At 37.0% G+C, this 14,848-nt stretch overlaps 1 protein-coding gene across 7 annotated transcripts in view; it reads right to left on the bottom strand.

The window, feature by feature from the left end:
- Positions 1-14,848, bottom strand: part of DLG2 (discs, large homolog 2 (Drosophila)) — a 766,636-nt gene that overhangs the window by 566,561 nt on the left and 185,227 nt on the right. The window lies entirely within an intron of this gene.

Raw genomic sequence — 14,848 nt, 5'->3', positions numbered from 1 at the left:
GCTTCACTTAATTTTCCAATTTCAGTGACTTGTTATAGGAGTAGATGACAGTGACATCAGCTCACTCAAGGTTTCTTATCCCACTACATTGAAAATCCTGAGACTAGTTCCTCTCACTCCCCACACTCACACAGAAGTGGCTTTGCTCATTCCCCTTTTAAACCTAGATTTGCAAAAAAATAAAAAAATTTTTAAATATATTTTTATTGATCTCAGAAAGGAAGAGAGAGAGAGAGAGAGAGAAAGAGAGAGAGAGAGAGAGAGAGAGAGAGAGAGAGAGAGAGAGAGAAAGGAAGGAAGGAAGGAAGGAAAAGAAAGAAAGAAAGAAAGAAACGTCAATGATGAGAGAAAATCATTGATCGGCTGCCCCTTGCACCCCCCACACTGGGGATCAAGCCACAACATAGGCATGTGCCCTGACTGGCAATCGAACTATAACCTCCTGGTTCATAGGTCGATGCTCAACAACTGAGCCATGCCAGCCAGGCTAGATCTGCATGTTTGAGGGCTTGATCCAAATGTCAGAGAAGTGGGAATGCAGATGAGATGAGTTTATGGCACAGAAAGCAGCTCTGGTACTCTCACACCCAGCCCGATAATTAATCAAAAGGATGCCTTTGAATGAAGTTACACAATATGTGAGATTTTACAATGATATATACTGGGAAATAAATATTACAAGAGTTATTTTTGTTTTGACACATACATGAACAGAGGAAAAAGCAATAGCCCGATAATTAATCAAAAGGATGCCTTTGAATGAAGCTACACAATATGTGAGATTTTATAATGATATATACTGGGAAATAAATATTACAAGAGCTTATTTTTGTTTTGACACAAACATGAACAGAGGAAAAAGCAAACAATCCATTCTTTAATTCATTGTTTTCTAAAAGAAAGCATTGCTTCGAGGCCAGAGAGGTTCAGTGGTTGAGCATCAACCTAGGAACCAGTAAGTAACAGCTCAATTCCTGGTCAGGTTACATGACCAGATTGCAGGCTTGACCCCCAGTGTGAGGCGTGCAGGAGGCAGTCGATCAATGATTCTCTTTCATCACTGATGTTTTCTCTCTCTCTCTTCCTCTCCCTTCCTCTCTGAAATCAATAAAAAGATATTAAAACAAAAAAGAAAGCATTGCTCTTTTTTGCTCCCTAATGTCTGCCTTTTTTTTGTAATTTACTACTAAATTAGATTGTAACATTTAAAGAAGTTAATAGAGGGTAAGAGTAGAGGGGAAGTTAGATCAATGTTTTAATTAGTACAGGGTGTTGTGAATTATAAACTGGGGTCCTAATATCTGTGTTCTAAATACAAGACTAACTTACACAACTAAAAATGGTTTGGGCTGATTTCAGAAAATAGGTAGTTCTTTACAAACCAATTAGAGGTCACTTGCCTGAGGTTGACTTGTAAATTGTCTTAACTCAGAATATTGCAGTAATACTGATACTGCATGTTAATATTTATTCTTAATCTTGTTTTTCCCCAGTAAACACTGTTATTCTTAATCCATTCATTTGTAGTGTAAAAGCAAACTTCTGGTCTATAATTGTTAAAGCCAAAAAAAGTATAGTAAGTACTTCTGGAGCCAGTTTTCACACATTTCAAACCCAGAAATATGTAATTTGCAATGAGATTGTTAATCTGGTTGGTTTTTTTCCCCCCTAATATCTCTCAGATTTTCAAATCCTTTCCACAAAGTTGTTCAGTAGAGTGTAATCAACAACAGAAATGGCCCCAAATAGGGTAAAAGCTACAGTGTTACACTGACATGACATGAAACTGCAGATATTTACACTTATGTTTGCAAAGTATTTTGCATGTAAGGAAATGCCTGTTGTAATATTAACTTAAAAAGGTAGATTGAAGAGTTCAGCTATATAAAAACCTGTCCTGAATATGAAAGCATGTAATAAATAGATATTTTGATAATGTGATTATGAATGATGCTGATTTACTTTATAAAAGACTATATTTCCCATTTTTTAAAAATATTGAACAGGCATTACTTTCTTTTTTAAAAAATCTTTATTGTTGAAAGTATTATATATGTCCCATTTTTACCCCCATTGACCCCTTCTAGCCCTCCACTACACACTTCCCACCCCAGGCCTTCACCACCCTATTGTCTGTATCCATGGGTTATGCATATATGCATATAAGTTCTTTGGTTGATGTCTTCCCACCCACCTGCCCATCCTCCCCAACCATGTTAATATCTCTTTAGCAACTTGTTTTTCCCCAGTAAACACTGTTATTCTTAATCCATTCATTTGTAGTGTAAAAGCAAACTTCTGGTCTATAATTGTTAAAGCCAAAAAAAGTATAGTAAGTACTTCTGGAGTCAGTTTTCACACATTTCAAACCCAGAAATATGTAATTTGCAATGAGATTGTTAATCTGGTTGGTTTTTTTCCCCCCTAATATCTCTCAGATTTTCAAATCCTTTCCACAAAGTTGTTCAGTAGAGTGTAATCAACAACATAAATGCCCCCAAATAGGGTAAAAGCTACATAGTATTACACTGATATGACATGAAACTGCAGATATTTACACTAATGTTTGCAAAGTATTTTGCATGTAAGGAAATGACTGTTGTAATATTAACTTAAAAAGGGAGATTGAAGAGTTCAGCTATATAAAAACCTGTCCTGAATATGAAAGCATGTAATAAATAGATATTTTGGTAATGCGATTATGAATGATGCTGATTTACTTTATAAAAGACTATATTTCCCATTTTTTAAAAATACTGAACAGGCATTACTTTCTTTTTAAAAAAATCTTTACCATTGAAAGTATTACATATGTCCCATTTTTACCCCCATTGACCCCTTCTAGCCCTCCATTACCCCCTACCCCAGGCCTTCACTACCCTATTGTCTGTGTCCATGGGTTATGCATATAAGTTCTTTGGTTGATGTCTTCCCACACACCTGCCCATCCTCCCCCAACTTCCCTCTGAGATTCTGCAGCCTGTCTAGAACTATATTATCTTCAAAGAAAAAATTATTTAATCTTTATCTTTTCTTTCATAGGTCACATGGTGACTAGACCTTCAGTCCACACTAATCAGTCACTTACTGAACACTGGGAAGAATCTGAGTGTCACTTAGGTATTTTTGCATTTTTAATTTTTAACACTGTCAGAGGATGTTGGTAGGACTCTGTGTTCATAGATCCTTAAGTATACATTCAGTTATTGATCTGGAGACAATCACAGCCATGTGCTGTGGTGGGGAGAACATGGATTTGGGAATCAAACAGATTGGGTTAGAATTTTGTTTCAGCCACTTGTAACTTAACCTCTTTGAGCCTGCATAAACTCATGGAAATAAGCTTAATAAATGGCAGCTCTTATCAGTTCTATGGGTCTAAATATTAAGCCAATTTGCAATGATCTGATGCTTACACAAATCTAACCATATTAGGCCTTTCTAAATAATGATATTATTTATAACTATTCAGTAAAACCATTCTATTATGAGTAAGGGACAGTGTTAGATGTCATAGGAGAACTAATGAATAAATATTATAAAATTTCTGTTTCCTTTCTTCAGATAAAGTTGTCAAGAAAATAACTAGGTCATTTAAAGCAAATAAACAAATTATTATCCGACCAAAAAAACTGTATTTCCTGGAAATTGAGTTGAAGGCAACAATGATTATCATAAAACTTAACATGAGAAATTCTAAAAGCCAAGTACTCTACCAATAACATACATATATTATTCATTTTATTTTTACTGGGCCTTAAAACTCAGTGAATATATTTCCTTTATTGTCATTAATCCAATAAAGGATTAATGTTCACTAATGAGTACTTTGTGGGGAGTCAGCAAGTGGAGGCGATCACTTAGGGTCTACTCCCTTCCCCAGAACAGACAATCCAGAATGCCCTGACTGCAGCCCACTTCAGTGGCTGTGTGGACCTCTTTTTCAAGTTCATATTCTTAAGAGTGAATGATGCAGGATTTACATACAACCCAAGGCTCACAAGTGTTCAAAGAACAACTATTTGCAGAGGGTGTGGATGTGCCAGTTGTAGTGTTCCAGGCATGCGCTCCCCTTCCCCCTCACCTCCCTCTCCTCCTTATGGCGCAGGAAGGAGCTGGGAAAGGAAGATGTGATGGGGAAGGGACTGGAGTCTGCTCTCCCTATGCTGAAATTTGCTGGTGCATAACTCTAATATTTCTAAATTCTAACCTGGCTTTCCAGCCTCAGCTTCCTCTAGGAAACTAATGTGCAATGCACAGAGGTGGGTGTGTGGGGTGTGTGGAAGGGTGGAGGGATATCTTGAGAGTAAAGATTGCCTGGCTTGGACAAGGCAGGGTAAAACCTGCCACAGCCCCTGCATAGGAGTTGAATTAATATGAACTATTTCTAACATATTTATTATTTTGACATATAAATATTAAGCCAATTTGCAATGATCTGATGCTTGCACACATCTAACCACATTAGGCCTTTCTAAATAATAATATGATTTATAACTATTCAGTAAAACCATTCTTGAAAATAATAGGTATTTCCATTGAACTAGAAACCAGGAGATAATTTGAAGCCGCCCCCCGTCCCCCCTCTTCTCCGAAACCATTTTGCTTTGGTCTAGTTTCCAAAGAGCTAATTTGCTAAAATCAATATGGAATATAGTTTCAGAATATTAGAATGACAATATGCCTTCTTGGGAGACTATCAGAAATAAATAACACACACCTTATCAGCATTTAAAACTGTGATCACTCTTTGGTTTAGGAATAGGAATGTAATGAAGATTGCATCTTCTCAGAGGTACAGATTTAATCATAACAAAGGGTTGATTTCCTGGCCGTGATAATAGCATTCCTGACCGTCTCAGACTGTTCACAAAAGTCAAATGATCAGAATTTGATTTTAAAACTAAAACTTCCCAATGATCCTCTAGCGTACTTATTTATGGAGGAAGATGCTAAGAATAAGAAGGATGTGTAACTGTCTCAAGGTCTCAGAGCTGCTTAGTGGCAAAGATCCCCAGGTCTCTGTCTTATCTTCACCTGAGCAGTTCATCTTATTAACTTTCAGTCTGAATTGTAAGTTTGAGTCTATACCTGCAAATAATGCCAAAAATTGGTCCCTACACGCAAAGCACTGGTTGGGATTAAATCAGAATATTTATGTCCTCATGCAGCCAATCTTAAGGGAAATGAACCATCACATCCATGTCTTAACAATCCTATTGTGCCTTTGCCAGGAATCAAAATATATTTTTTCCTTATGTATATTTGGACTACTGGACTTATAAAACTCAGTTTGAATTAATTCTCTTAAATTTTAATGCACTTCAGTGATTTGTTTTTGGCTTTTGTTGTTGCTGTTATTAATCCTTATCCAAGAATAATTTTTACATTGTTTTTTTTATTTTTTTAGAGACAGTGTAAGGTACGGAGGCAGTAGGGTAGAGAGAGAGAGACAGAGAGAAACATTGATATGATAGAAACACATTGATTGGTTGCCTCTGGCTTGTGCCTGTCCATGGCTGGGGATCACACCTCCAACCCAGGTACATACCCTCAATCAGGAATCAACTTGTAACTCTTTGGGATACAGGCCAGTGCTCCAACCACTGAGACACACAGGCTAGGGCTTGTTTCTAATTTTTGAAAATATAAACTTTACTCAGAATCATTTTTATAAATTGTTGATATTTTAGCATATGGGAGAGAGGTCATATATCTGCTAGTTTGCCTAGGAAATGGAGGCATGGTATAATATTTGCCTACTTCAAATATTACTCAGATCATACAGGCACGGAGCCCAAACTGAAGGTATTCTCTACTTGGTGAACAGATTCAACAACTTTCCTAAATAACGGAACTTCAAATGAATTATATCTGTAATTGACAGCAATACAAAGAAGTTATGAGCTTTCTGAAACTAGAAAACAATATCCTCAATTTGTAAATATAATAAAAGGCTAATATGCAAATCGACCAAGCAGTGGAACGACTGATTGCTATGACATGCACTGACCACCAGGGGGCATATGCTCAGCGCAGGAGCTGCCCCTGGTGGTTAGTGCGCTCCCGCAGGGGCAATGCCACTCAGCCAGAAGCGCTGAGCTGGGCTCACTGCTGGCAAGTGCAGCAGTGGTGGCAGGAGCCTCTCCCATGGGAAGTGGGCCTAAGCCATCAGTTGGACATCCGCCGAGGGCTCCTGGACTGCGAGAGGGCACAAGCTGGGCTGAGGACATCCTCCCCGCAAGTGCACGAAGGCCTCTAGTTTGTAAATAAGAATGAATATCCAGAAAAGAATGACTGGATATTTTTATAACAGTGATTTTTAACATATTCTCAGAGTTGTGCAATTATTAGCACAATTTTATATTAGGACATTTTCATCATGCCGCAAAGAAATCCCATACTCATTACCAGGCCCTGAAAAATATTATTCTACTTTCTATCTTTATGGATTTCTGTATTCTGGACATTTCATAAAAATAAAACTACACAATATGTGACCTTTTTTATCTGGCTTCTCTCACTTAGAATATTATTTTTAAGATTCATCTATGATGTAGTATGCATCAGTCCTTTTCATGGAAGAATAATAGTCCATTGTATGCCTATATGACAATTTATTCATTCATCTATTGATGGAAATTTAGGTTGTTTATGGCTATTATAAATAATGTTGCTATAGACATTCATATACAAATGTTTTGTGTGTGGACATATGGTTTCAATACTCTTTGGATGTATAACTAGGAGTAGAATTGTCGCTCATGTGGTAACTCTTAAATTTTGAGGAACGGTTTTCCATAGTGACTACACTATTTTACCTTCTCACAGCAGTGAATGGGGGTTGCGATTTCTCCACATCTGGCTAACATTTGTTATTATCTAGTTTTTGAATTATAGCCACCATATTGGATGTGGAGTGGTATCTCATTGTTATTTTGATTTTCAGCTTATTAATGAATACTGATATTGAAAATCTTTTTATGTGATTGTAGGCCATTTGCATATCATCTTTAAAAATATCTATTCAAATCTGTGGTAGGCTAAATAATGCCCCCCCCCCCCCCGCCCCCTTTTCTGGAAGTTCAAGTCTTTACCTTTGACCTGTGAATGTTATATTATAGGCCAAAGAGACTTTACAAAAAGATGCATTTAAATTAAGAATCTTGTGATGGAGAGATTATACTGGATCATTTGTATGAGTCAAATGTAATCACCGGAGTCCTTATAAGAAGGAAGCAGAAGAGTTACATTCAGAGAAAGGATATGATGACAGAGCAAAGGTTGGACTGATGCTCTTTGAAAAAGACTTATGAGCCAAGAAATTCAGGTGCCTTAAAACAGCTAAGACAAGGCAAGCAAATTGATTCTCCCATAAATTATCTGGAACCACCTTGTCAAGATCTTGAATATATTCCAATTAAGGCTGATTTTAGATTTCTGACCTATAGAACGATAAGATAAATTTGCGTTAATTTGTGTCACTAAATTTGTAGTAATGTGTTACAGCAGCAATAAGAAACTAATACAAAATCTTTTGCTGATTTTCAAATTAGGTTATTTGACTTTTTATTGTTGAGTTGTAAAAAAAAAATTATATATTCTGGATAAAAGTTTCTTATGAGATATATTACTGCAAAAATTTTTCCCCATTATGTGGGTTATTTTTTATTTTCTTAATGATATATTTATTTATTTTTTTAGAAAGAGAGTGTGGGGGAGAGAGAGATAGCCATATATACATAGAGAGAGACATACTGCTTTGTTGCCTCCTGCACATGCCCTGACTGGAGCCAGGAATGGAACCTGAAACCCAGATACATGCCTTTTACCAGAAATTGATCCCAAGACCCTTCGGTCCATGGGCTTATGCTATAACCACTGAGAAAAACTGGCCAGAGCTCGATGATATACTTTGAGACATAAATGTTTTAATTTTGATGAAATTTGATTTATCTGTTTTTTCTTTTGTTTTTGTGCTTAAAAAAGATTAAAAATATGTTTTTATTTATTTTAGAGAAAGGAAGGGAGCTAGAGAGAGAGGGAAAGCAGCACTGATCAGCTGTCTCCTGCAGGCCCATACTGGGGATACACATAGCCTGCAACCTGGGCATGTGCCCTGACTAGGAATTGAACTAGTAACCTCTCGGTGCACTGTCCTCCACCCAAATAACTAAGCCACACTGGCCAGGGTTGTTCTTGTGCTTTTGGTGTCAAACCAAGAAACTATTGCCCAAATCCATAGTCCTGAATATTTACTCCTATGTTTTCTTCTAAGTTTTATAGTTTTAACTTACATTTAGGTCTGTGATATACACTAAGTTAATTTTTGTGTGTGATATGAGATAGGGTCCCAACTTACTTCTTTTGCATGTGCATATTCAGAAGTCCTGGCACAATTTGTCTAAAAAAAGGGGGGGGAGTATGTTTGCCATAAAGCTATTTCATTTAACCCATAGAAGGATTTCTCTGTTTAGATTACATAACAGTTGACCAAAATAGGAAAACTGTTGTAGATGCTTTTCCAGCGATGACTGTACATGGGTGCCTGGTGTTCTACCAGATGCACAGCTGAAATTATTCTTCTTGTTTAGTAATTTTCCTGTGTAGTTCTAAATTGTTGGGAACTTGTCATTACCAGTCACCATGGAACCGCTTGCTAAGTTATTTTTTTTTCTTCTCAAAGCAGAATGTCAACACATTTAGAGCTGATATTGATGGAGAAAATTAAAGGACAGAAAGCTGTTCCCTCTCATCCCTTTTCATTCTTGTGAGCAGAGATGGAAGGAAATAATCCATAAGAATAAGTCGACTGAGATCCCAACCATACTTTTTTCTAAGAAGGGTGCTCTTGTAATTCCCACTGTATAATGAAGTCACTTCTCAGGAAGAAATTGTTCATGTCAGCAGTTGGATTTATGTGCTGCTTTGGCCTCAGAACAATGATGGAAAAAAGTTCAGGTGGCTTTGAAGACACTGAGAGTCTCTGTCTTCCAATGGAAAATGTAGCATAATCATAGTCATTCGGTGCAACAATCAGTTGGGTTGCAGTGGAAACTGACAGGTTGGATTTGGTGACTCATGAGGTTTTCGTTTGCAAACATTCAAACTCATGAACGTTCAATGTGAAGAGGAACTCCAAGAATTTAGCCATAATATGCTGTTTCACTGACTGAGAATCTTTTATTTCCTTAAACAATCTGAAAGTGGGGCTTGGGCGTAAGTTTCAGAGTATGATGCTTGCTAGTTGCTCCCTTTCCTCTGCTTGGTGCTTTTCATCGGCACAGACAATGTTTGAGCTTAAGATTGCCTTCTCCATTTTCAAGTTGTGTGAGGTCTTCAGCTCCTGATGATCACCAATCATTTCTCTTCTTCTTTCCCTTTCCTCTGTCCCTTTTCTTTCCCTCCTTCTCTCTCTTTCTCCTCATGTTCTTATTTTAAAATCACTAGAGAGTTAATGGATATAAATTATTAAAAAATCAAGAGTAAACTGACAAATCACAGCCAAAAGGACAATGGAGTAGTTTATACACAGAGACTGTGTTTTTAAAACACTGGTCCTCGACCTGTCATCTTTGATCAGTATAGTGAAACCTCAGTGTGATAAGTATTCTTGTTTGAAACCAACATGTATGTTATCTTGGCTTTTATAAGGACAAATTCAATCCTACCTGTAAACAGACACAGAAGAAATAACTGAAGCCATGGACTTAGAGAAAACTTGTTTTTTCCATCTTGTCTGGGAGTAGAAATGATTGTGCTGAGGGCCAAGAGATTAAATTGTGTCCCTTGTCAGGAAATTGGCAAGCAGCCATCTTTTCTGCCTGCTACGACACACTGCTTTTGTGCTGTGGATGGATTTAATAAATGCACCGTGGTGTAAATGTCACTGCTGTATCACCAGGCGGAGGTTGTCATGTGATAGCTCTTCCCCAGGATGACAGGCCAATATTGGTCCTCACAGTCCAGGGACTTGAAGATGCACAGAGGGCATTTTTATGGTTCAGATTCAAAAGTAGAAATAAAAATCATTCTTTAAGGCATGGAAATATATCCATTTTTCTCTGGAAGAAAACCTAGTATTCTTTTAAAAATGTTCTTACTTTAAAGGTAGGTAATGCTATCAAATTTGAATGACTATTTCTAGAAGAAAAAATATCAATGACAGTAACATTTTCATTCTATCTTTTTAAAAAATTATCTTTATTGTCTTAGTAACATTTTTTAAAAGTTCAATCTTACTGTTAATGAAAAAAAAAGTAAAGCCAAAAAATATACCAATGTTTGCCTTGGTAAACAGCCCCAAATTTTATATATATATATGTAATCCCACGCAATCCTGACAACATATAATAAAAGAGGCCTGATTTAAAATTGTTGGTGGATGTAGAATTTGGTACAGTTTTTTTGGAAAGAAATTTAGCAATATGTGTCAAAATTCTTTAAAAGGCTCATATTTTTGGTTCAGAAATTTTACTACTAGAAATATATCCTAAAGAAATGAAGAGAAACAGTGTCTTCCAAAATATTGCCAGTTATTAAAAATGTTAAGAAAAAAATACTGTAAATTCCTAACAATGTGAATAGTAAATATATTATTAAACAGCAATTAAATATTTATATAAAAGTTTTTTAATGATATAGGAAAAGATTTATGAAATAAGTTTATAGGAAATTAAAGAAATGTGAAATATTAGAGCACAAGCTCAACTAAATAAAAAGCAAAATAGCAAAAACAAATATCAGAGATAAATGTACAAAATGTTAACAGTCATTGACTCTATTTAGTGTTAAAATCAATGTGTTGAGTTTTGTGTAGTTTGTCAACTTTTCTGCATTTTATACATATGCTAAAAGGACAATTGCTATATCCATAAACACACATGCACAAGGACTGATATTTAAAAAAAAAAAAGGTTGCATGGAAAAAAGACCACTTTAGAGAAATTAATCCAAACCACCATATGCTCTCTTAGCTTGCATCTCCCATTTCCCCTCAGGCTCTGGCTCTCTCCCTCATGCCAGCTTAGTTTCTCATCTTTAGCCACCACATGTAAAAACACACCTCAGCTAGTCCCTGTCTCTGTTGTCCCTCCTCTTGGGGGACTGCTTTCTTCCCTATTTCTGACCTTGGTCCCCTCCCCCCTTTTTTCTGACTGCTTTTGCTTCCAGGTGTGTGAAGGGCCTGAGACTAGTCATAAGGCCTGACCAGTGTTTCTGAGGTTAGAGTGTGGTAGTACTGGCAGCAGCTTCAATGGGCAAACCAGTCTGCAGCCCAGCCATAAGTGAACTTCAGGGTCCAGAATTTCATGGTGTCCATATTAGTTTTTTATTTCTGTGTGACAAATTATCACAAATTTAATGTCTAAAACAACATATATTTAGTAGTTCAGCATTTCAGTGGGTCAGGAGTCTGAGGACAGCTTAGTAAAGTCGTCTACTCTGGGTCCTACAAGGCTACAATCAAGGCGTCACCTGCACTGTATTTCTTTTGGGAGCTTGGGGTCCTCTCCTGAGCTCATGTGACTATTGGAAGAATTCAGCTATATGACTGCCAATTCCCATCATGCCAGCTGTGGTCTGCTCTCAGCTCCTACGGGACTGGAGACTGTTCTCAGCTCCTACAGGTTTCTCTCAGGTACTTCCCGTGTGGCTCTTTCCATAGGTCTTCTCACAACATGGGAGTTTGCTTTATCCAGGCCAGTAAGACCATCTGTTTGCCTTTAAAGTGCTCATTGGGTTAGCTCCGGCCAACACAGGATAATCTCCCCCTTTTGATTAACTCAAAGTCAACTGGTTAGAGACCTCAATGACATCTGTGGGAAATCTCTTTTGGCAAATAAAGTAGTATTACCACAGAGGTGATATCCCGTTATACTCAAAGGTTCTGCCCCCACTCAAAGGGAAGGGGTTAGAAAAGGATGCGGGTCACTGGGGCCAATCTTAGAATTCTGTCTATCATAAGGGTACCTTCCTGGCTGTCACAGACTTGAGGCTCAAGTTCAGTATTCTGCACACTGAGTTGTGTTGACAGGCTATGAAGTTTAGACAACTCCTTCATACTTATGATTTCATTTAATCCTTACCTCCGCTTCCTGACAAATATACTCCTATCTCCAATTTGCCAATGAGGAAACTGGAGGAAAGAGAGCTTAAAAAGAAGTCCAAGGTCACATAGCTAGAAAATAGAACTTGAAACCCAGATCCTCTGACTCTAAACAGTATTCTCTTTCTCCCACATCACTTTTCTGGAGCAATCACTGAGACAGACCTGAGTTCAGTTTGGAGCCTCACCTAATTAGGGAGAAAGTCACCTCTCACCTCATCTGAGTCTGCAGTACAACATAGAACTTAAAGACAAAATCATTAGAGCCAGACTGCCTGGGTTCAAATTCTAGCTCCAACATTTACAAGCAGTACAATCCTGTGCAAGTTACTGAATTTTTCAGTTCTTCAATGATCTTATCTAAAAAAATGGGAATAATGAAAGTATAAATCTAATTGAGTTGTTGTAGATTTTAACTGAGTTAATGTCAGAAAAGTACTTGGCACATTGAAGCACTACATTGGTCTTGGCTGTTATAATAATTGATCTGACTATTATATTTTGACTAATGTAGAGTTTGGATTACTACTCTACATTGAACCAACCCATCATCTCACTTTTATGAGCTTTAGCTTATCTGTAATTTTTAATATTATTTAATTGTCAAAAATGTAATTTATAATGGAAAGGATATATTTAAAAGTTTTAAAAGTCTGTAACCCACAGGAAAGACCAAAGAACTAGTCAAGTAAAAAAACCAAAATAAAACCCTAAGTTTTGTGTATTCACTTTTTTAAAATGAGGGAAACACTGCAGATTCAGTTGACTGTAGAAAATTAAGAATAGAAATATAGAAACATTTTTAGTATCATATCAATTTTTAAATGGGCTTTAATCCCATATTATGATCAAGAGAAAAAGAGATGTAAACAGATAGGAACAGGAAGCTGAGGGAAAGACATAGAGGATGAAAGGAACCTGAAAGAAAGTTAAAGGATGAGATGAAAGGGAATAGAACACCATAGAAGAAAAGAGAAAGACACTGAGGCAAGAGCAGAAAAAAGTCTACTGAGAGATAGAGATGGACATAAGAAAAAGGGGGCAATATTGCTAAAATTTATTGAGCCAATACAAAGACCAATGGATGGAGGTCACAAGGAAGAAAAATGTGGCTCAGTAGAAAAATAACAAATTTTATAATGGTTAGAGTTTTCCCTCAAATTGTGAAAACTTTGCCTTTGAGAGTTTTTAGGCAGAGACTACATGATATAGGGGATTCTACTATTAAATGAGAGATCAGAGAGTACGTAAGTGACATCCGGGACTAGTTTTTGTATGTATTCAAAGCTAGCTGAATGATCTTCTAAAAGCCTTTAAGCCAAAATTTCCTGAGTCCATTTTATAATAGCCATAATAATAGTACATACTGTTGTCAGTATAGATGCTGTTGTGTGTCTGTGTTTATCTATATTTTATTTCTATCTATCTATTATCTATCTATCTATCTATCTATCTATCTATCTATCTATCTATCTATCATCTATCTATCTTAGTACAATGCACCACATGTGAAAAAGCTGCATAATTATAGGCTATCATCATGTGCCTTCTCTTTACAACTATAGAATGCTGCTTCCAGAACAGCAGAACTTCCTTTTATCTCTGTAGACATACTATGGTCACCCATGCTTGCAGGAAAAGAATGGTGGCACTCTCAGAGATTCCACTTTCCATTCTTAACTTGTAGGCAAAGCACATAACATAGAGTACAAATTCATAATTGTGACCCATTGATTTTGGAATGATCCTCTAACAGCTCTATTCCTAAACCTTTGTAATGGAGCTTATCCAGCATCCAGTATTAGCAAATCCAATTCCCATCATGGCTCACAGAATGGCACAGCATCTATTTCACACTGTTCACTCTGTAGCATGGATATTTCCTCACTCAGATATCAATTTCCTCAAATCAGCTTGAAAATCCTATTGTCAAAAAGCATGTGTTTCCTGAGAGTCACTCATTTCTTTTCTTGTTGAGAGGAGATGCAGGTGTACCTGAAAAAAAATTGTGATTCTCTTCTACAAGCTGCAAAGATGCAGCTGTCAAAAGTAATCACTTCATCAGAAAAACTGAGTAGAGTACAAAGGTGTCCTTAGCTGCTTTATAAGGAAAACAGTGAGCTAGCTTACTTATGCTAAATGGAGAAACAGACTGAGGAAGGCCAACAAAGCTTACATTGCTGCTGCTTGGGTCATTGACCTCATAGTGGCTCCATGCAAGCTAAAGCCATACTTACCTAAAGGACTATGCTTGTGCTACCCTCCCCCCTCATTAATTCATCCTCCTCCTTCCTCTTCTCATTTCTTTCACTCATTCATTCATTCGAAAACTCATTCTTTCAGCAAGAATTTATTGATCCACTTTTATATATAACTTCCTGGTCTGAGAGGATTTACAATCTGGTAGAGGTGCTAAAATAACATGAGGACATTATTTTCTTCCCAAGGAAATGTCTCCTAATTGTTCCGATCCACAATCTCGTTTTGCTAGTGTTTTGCCCTCAGATAGAATTTTATTTTATTTACTAATTGCCCCATATGGGTAACTCTTAATTCCCCAAATAATCTTCAGTTCTTCAAAGAGAGGGGCCTTGACTCAAGCAGCTACTACTCTCTGATCAGTATCTGGCTCCACTCCATCCAACTACTTAATCTCACCTTGTGGGCATCATCCAAGCCAACTTTGTTTCACTCTTTGTTGGGATAACTTGCTCTTTCTCCCTCTGTTCTCATCCACATTTT

Source organism: Myotis brandtii, unplaced genomic scaffold (genome assembly GCF_000412655.1).
Source record: "Myotis brandtii unplaced genomic scaffold, ASM41265v1 scaffold86, whole genome shotgun sequence".
NCBI classification, from domain to species: Eukaryota; Metazoa; Chordata; class Mammalia; order Chiroptera; family Vespertilionidae; genus Myotis; species Myotis brandtii.
The sequence above is the reverse complement of the archived record's forward strand: the minus strand, read 5'-3'. Positions and strand labels throughout refer to the sequence as shown.